The sequence below is a fragment of the Humulus lupulus genome, chromosome 6 (assembly GCF_963169125.1).
Source record: "Humulus lupulus chromosome 6, drHumLupu1.1, whole genome shotgun sequence".
In the NCBI taxonomy this organism is placed as follows: domain Eukaryota; kingdom Viridiplantae; phylum Streptophyta; class Magnoliopsida; order Rosales; family Cannabaceae; genus Humulus; species Humulus lupulus.
Window position 1 is genome coordinate 145655690 of NC_084798.1, and position 6514 is coordinate 145662203.

Here is a 6514-nt window from a genome sequence, read left to right on the forward strand (position 1 = left end):
CATGATTTTACGTGGCAGAAGCCTAAAAGCCCCTACTGTACATGTCAGAAAGTGACGACATCAAGCACGAGTAGGAGTTTGGGGGAAAATGTTGTACCCTGAAATTAGCACGAGTTCAATTACTCAGCTCGAGTACAGTTGGCAGATGAATGTGTGGAAAAATAGCGAAATATTATATCTGGCTAACAGTGATGTGAATAGCTCGAGTTTGGGGGATGGACAGCACGATGCACAGGTTATTATTAGACTGCCTCTTAGGATAACAAGTAAGTTTGAGACTTATAATAACCATATCCAACTTTGGCCGCTCTGAACTTACTATGAGCTAGGGTTCAGATAGTCGTTGAACACGAGCTCAGGTGAGATATTCAGCTCATGGAAACTTGGACATAATGCATATTGAAGGATCCCAAGAGATTTAGAGACTCCTTATACGCTCATTAATGCCCAGGTTGTATCACATATCTATCATTTTTTATCCGAGATAGTAGGAGTATATTCTATTATGTTATCAAAACACATCCTAATGAAAATAGGAATAATCTATATTAAATAGATACTTTATTTATTCATGCAGTTACCAAAACTATCCATGAAATTCCCCTATAAATAATAGAAATATTGGACAGAAAAAGGGGAGCCATTTTTGTATTATCGAAACTCTACAAAAATAGAGAGAGAAAAGTAATAATATTGACTCGTGGACTAGGTGGATGAACCACGTAAAAGTTGTGCATTCATGAGAGAGTGTTTACTATTTCCTTACGATTTATAATCTAGCACTAATCTACCTATTTAATATCTTAATACACGGTTGGCGAAAAACCGCATCAAATGTAGTTTTATCGTGGAAAAGTAAATGTTTATTTATGTGTTTTAATTATTGCATTCATGCATCATATTTACTTTCCGAGTAATTGATACTTTTTCAAATAGTAATATTATTGTATTTTATTTCTTTTAGTAATGTCAAACGCTGGCAATCTTATAACTGCATTACTTTCCCTTGAAAAACTTAACGTTGATAATTTTATAAGATGGAAATCAAACCTGAATCTTATGTTAATCTGTGAGAACCATAAATTTGTCCTAACTGAGTAATGTTCTGAAGAGCCCGCTGCCACTGCCCCGAAGAATGTTCGGGACAATTATGATGCCTGGATTCAATCAAACAATAAGGAAAAGTGTTACATTCTTGTGAGCATGAATGATGTTCTGAGAGAAATGCATGAACCCATGGAAACTGCGTTTGAGATAATGGATTCTCTGCAAGGCATGTTTGGACAGCAATCTGATCAAAGTAGACATGAGTCTAGTAGAACCTACATGACTAATAAGATGAAGAAAGGTGTTTCTGTATGTGAACATGTCTTGAGCATGATTAACATGATGCATGAAGCAGAAATACATGCAGTCATCATTGATGAGCATACACAAGTATGCATCATACTTGAATCACTTACTCTTACCTTTTCTGCATTCACCAAAAACTATATTATGAATAAGTTGGAATTCAACATGACCTAGCTGTTGAATGAACTACTGAAATTTTAGTCTCTTAAAAAAATCCATTACAAAAGAGACTGAGGCAAATGTGGTAGAGGAGAAACCTTCAAACTCTAAGGATAAATCCAAGAATAGGAATAAGAACAATGATAAGGACAAAGGAAAGGGCAAGCAGTCCAAGAAAAAAAAGAAGGCACCAAAAGTCAAGGAGAACAAGAATGACAAAAACTCTAAGAAGAAAGAACCAAAAGGAAAATGTTTCCATTGTGGAGTTGAAGGTCACAGGAAGAGAAACTAAATAAAGTATCTCTCGGAGTTGAAAAAGAAAGGTAAATCTGATTTACTTGTACTTGAAGCTTGTGTAGTGGAAGACGATATGTCATCCTAAGTTTTAAATTCAGAAGCCACTAACCGTGTTTGTTCTTCTATGCAGATCCTTGAGTCATCAAGGGAGCTAGCTGACACTACTACAAAATACACTTTACGGGACACCTTTTTAGGACACGCACGTAAATGTAAGTCCTAAAAAATATATCTGGAGTTTTTAGGACTCTCGTTGAAAGTCCTTAAAAATCACATTTTAGGACTTGCAATAAGAGTCCTAAAAATGTATGTGAGTCCTAAAAAATATAACTAATTTTTTTTAAGAGTGGTGGCTTTTAAAGACTCACTTTGGGTGTCCTAAAAAAGTATTAAGGACTCCCAAAGTGAGTTCTAAAAACTTTTAAGTAAAATTTGATAAATACACTTATATTTTCGAAATTGGGTATTTTATTAGAGTTAGGGTTCCAGAAAATTTTCAGCACACACAAAAAAAAGGAGAGAAGAGGGTCTCGGCTGCTGGGGTTTGAAACCATACGAGGCGGCAAGGCAGCGATGGCGGCTGGGCAGCGACGGCGGCGATGGTCTCCACGGCAGGTGTGCTTACCACAGCAGGAGGTTTCCTTTGACTCAGGCATGTTGGCAGACTCAGGCAGGGGATTCTCGGCCAAAACTCTCGGCCATGGATGGGCGTTTCGTTGGACGAAAGCACGTCAGCGGACGGCGGACGGCAAAGGCAGGACGATGTCGGCAGCAGGTATGTTATGGAAGATGTGTTGTGTCTTTTTCATTAATGCCCTGAATCCTTTGTTTGTTACCTTTTTTTCACACTGTCAATGGTAATTATATTTTTCAACTTATTGCAATTTGTCGAAATCCAATAACGTCGGCGGACGGCAGACGAAAGCACATTGGCGGACGGTGGACGGCAAAGGCAGCACGACGTCGGCAGCAGGTATGTTATGGAAGATGTATTGTGTCTTTTTCATTAATGCCCTGAATCCTTTGTTTGTTACCTTTTTTTCGCACTGTCAATGGTAATTATATTTTTCAACTTATTGCAATTTGTTGAAATCCGATAAGCTTTGGAGATGATTTACTGATGTATACCACCAACGCACGGTTATATATGATACCTGGTGTCAAATTTTATCCACCACCCGCTCATGCAAGAACATACAAACTACCTCATATGAAGATGTCAATGGTAAAGCAAGCTATGTACCCACAATCAAAATTAAAAAAGAAATGGAAGAAAAGGTATTTCTTCTTATACCTATAAGTTACATTTTTTATAATAACTTACCAGGAATCATATGAAGACAAAATAAGGTAGTTTAAAAGAAAAAAAAAAAGATCAGATGAACGAGAAAGTAAACAACTAGTTTTCATAACCATTGATGAACTAATTTCTCAAAAATTATAAAGGAAAAAATAAACAAAGAAGGAAAGAATTGAGTCAGTAAATTCACTTTTTTTCCTAAATTTTCTATGTTGTTTGATTATTCATACTTGTTTTTCTTTGCTATTCTTTTTTTACCTGCATAAATAATAAATCTGTGATGGTTCATGTAATTATGTTGCTATTAGTTTAGGAAAAATTACCAGAGAAGCTTGAAACAGTTGGTGCATTTCAAAAGCTGCCCATGGTGATGCAATCTTTTGATATTCTTTACTCAACAATAAAGAAGGCCAAGAGAGTTTCTCCAACTAAGGGTAATTGTTTTGGGTGGTTTCTTGTTGACATAACTGCACATAAAAGGATTAGATGGAACTCTGTTTATAGCTCCTGCTGCTAAACTAGCTTGTTTATGACATAGGCATTGCCAACATTGCAAAGCGAGAGAGAAATAGAGGTGCAGAGCAGCTTGATGCGCTGATGAAAGTTTGTTATTAACTTCCATTTGTCATTTATAATTTAAAGTATCTCTTACCAAAAATCATCACCCATTAAATACTCTGAATAGTATTATGTTTTGCACTTTCTACAGAAATATTGGTAGTTGGTGAGGTTGAGAGGGAAGGAGAGTGGTGCTTCTGTAAATTTTTTAACATATTGCTTTCTTTCTCTGTCTTCAGGAATTGGCAGTTCCTTTGAGGACTTACATGGAGAGTTTTCCAAAGAGACATACTCTTCATCCATATGAGCGATCTCTTATTGAATTGTCTCTTGGAGATGGAAATTATCATTATATTATATCAAGAATTATTGTTATAAGGTAATCTTTGACATTACTTTTTATTATTGGTGCAGTTTAATATATAGCTAGTGTCATATATTCTCTAGCTAGACATATTATTACATTGTTTTAAAATTATAATTTAGGAAGCACATAAAACTTTTATATATGTTACAGCTATATACTTTTTACAATAGCAGAATTATTTAGAGTTAATTATTGAATAAGTTACTCTATCACACTGGGCCTAAACGTGCCATGATATATTCAAATGCCATTTATGTATTTTTAAATACTATTCATACATATATATGTCACTTATTAATTGAATAAGTTTTTCATATTTTCATTTACTTGGGTCGATTTTAAGTAACTCATATTTTTTTTAAGGTGTGAAAGTTAAATACTCAACTTTCCTCAAATAAGAAAATAGAAGTTAAACACTCAACAACATTCAACAAGTAAAGTCAATATTATTCATACCTTTATATCAACTTTCAATTGGAAAAACAAAATGTATATAAGCTTTTAATATTACCATTTATACCTTAGTTATATTTTATTTTTCACTCTTTCCATTATTATTTAATTATTTAATTCGGATTTGACTCACTTTCATTATATCTTATTACATTGTAAAGGTGTTTATGTGCTGAGACGAACTTCAAAGAAACTTTTTTTGCAACAGTTTGCAAGAGGTATGCCTCTAACTTTTATTTTAATACTATGCAAATGTTAGAGGAGTTTGAATATCTTAAATATTCATCCATAGTGTAGTAGGTTCTGGGATTATTATTATGTGCCGCGGTGATAATAGAAGGTTGAGAAATTGTGTGTTTTAGTGAAGTAGGATCTGAGAAATTTGTGTGCTACGGAGATAAGGAAGAAAACTTGTGTGTTGTTTGAATTGATATTGGCAGATGGTTGGTTGCTAGTGTATGGAAAATGATGTTCGATTTTATGTAGACTTGTCTATGATTATCCTATAATTGAATTGTGTTTTTTTGTTTGATTGGTTTCATTATAACATATACTTGTATGAATGTACTTATTGCGTGTTGGCATACACATATAGCATAGCCTTTTGTACTTCTTGTTTTATATATGTTAGTTTTCTTCTTGTCCCTTCTCACAGAAGAAAGGTTTCAAAAAGGAAGATATATAGGCTTTTATTACCAACTTTGGACATCATTTTTGGTGTTATTTTGCTATGATAGTTTCTTTGTCCTATGTGTTGAAGGATGGTTTGGTGTATTACTGGTTTTGTTAGTCAATGTATTTTGTTCCCCTGCTTTGACGAGGTCAAATAAGAAAATTTAGCTAGAAATAATTGATTATATACAAATAATTTTTGAGGTTAAACATGAAGTGTTCTGATTTGGTATTTAAACATATATATGTATCTATTGTTCAAATCTTATGAAAGGGTGTATGTTTGTAATGCACTAAGTTTATTACAACCTTGTGTGTATATTTACTATAAAAGGGTGTTATTGATTAATGAAAAGATGAAAGGGTGTTACTATATAGTTGAAAACCTGTGTGCTATTTGATTTGTTTGACATGTTGGTGTTGAATGTAATAAATGGCTAGACTAGTAAATTATGGGATATGCTGTCCGATTTTTTATAGAAGGTGACATGTTGGCTTTTCTCTTTTTCTTCTATTTTCAGTGCAAGATGTGTATTTTACTATGTTTGGCTTTTTTTTCTTTCTATTTTCAGTGCAAGATGTGTACTTTACTATGTTTTAATTTTCTATTTTCAGTGCAAGATGTGTATTAAAGAACTTTTTTATAATGTGCAGGTCTATATTGAGATGCATTTCTTTGGCGCAATACTAGACAACATTGGTAGTTGATGTTTTTAGAATAAAAAATATATTTTACTAACTTTGTATACATTTCTTGTTTAATATTTGGTGATAATAGAATTTGATTATAGTATAAACTATCATGTAATATAATTTTGTAAGCCGAGTAGACTAAATATTGAAATTATATTTTTGAGTACTTAATAAAAAATTATTTTTTTGTATTTTATTTTGAAAATTTTAGAAATCTAACATATATAATATATTTTGGACTCTCAAAGGGATATTATTTTTTTAAATCAAAATGAAAATTGTAGATGCATTTTTTTTTAAAAAAAATACTTTTAAGGGCATGCAAAGCGAGTCCTAAAAACATTTTTAAAAGACACTCTACGAGATTTTTTAGGACTCGCAAATGACTTAAAGGCACTCAACCAGATTTTTTAGGACTCGCAACGTGAGTCCTAAAAATATTCTTTTAGGACTTTCGTTGCGAGTCCTAAAAAACCTCAGTTTTTAAGGCTCTCAAATAGAGGACTCGCGCCCCACGAGTCCTAAAAACTTTTTTGGGACTCGCAATGCTAGTCCTAGAAACCCTTTTTTGTAGTAGTGTGATGGCGAGGTGACCATGCGAGTTGGAAGTGGAGCACTCGTTTCAGCTAGAGCGAAAGGAACAATCTGTTTACATTTTGGGA

General features: G+C 33.4%; 2 long non-coding RNA genes across 2 annotated transcripts; both read left to right on the forward strand.

The window, feature by feature from the left end:
- Positions 1 to 2989: 2989 nt before the first annotated feature.
- Positions 2990 to 3688, forward strand: LOC133784229 (uncharacterized). The gene is made up of 3 exons (XR_009871215.1): positions 2990 to 3087; positions 3423 to 3543; positions 3648 to 3688. It is a non-coding gene; the product is annotated as an uncharacterized LOC133784229 (long non-coding RNA).
- Positions 3689 to 3969: 281 nt separating this feature from the next.
- LOC133784230 (uncharacterized) lies at positions 3970 to 5930 on the forward strand. Its single transcript, XR_009871216.1, has 3 exons — positions 3970 to 4046; positions 4649 to 4705; positions 5814 to 5930. It is a non-coding gene; the product is annotated as an uncharacterized LOC133784230 (long non-coding RNA).
- Positions 5931 to 6514: the final 584 nt, after the last annotated feature.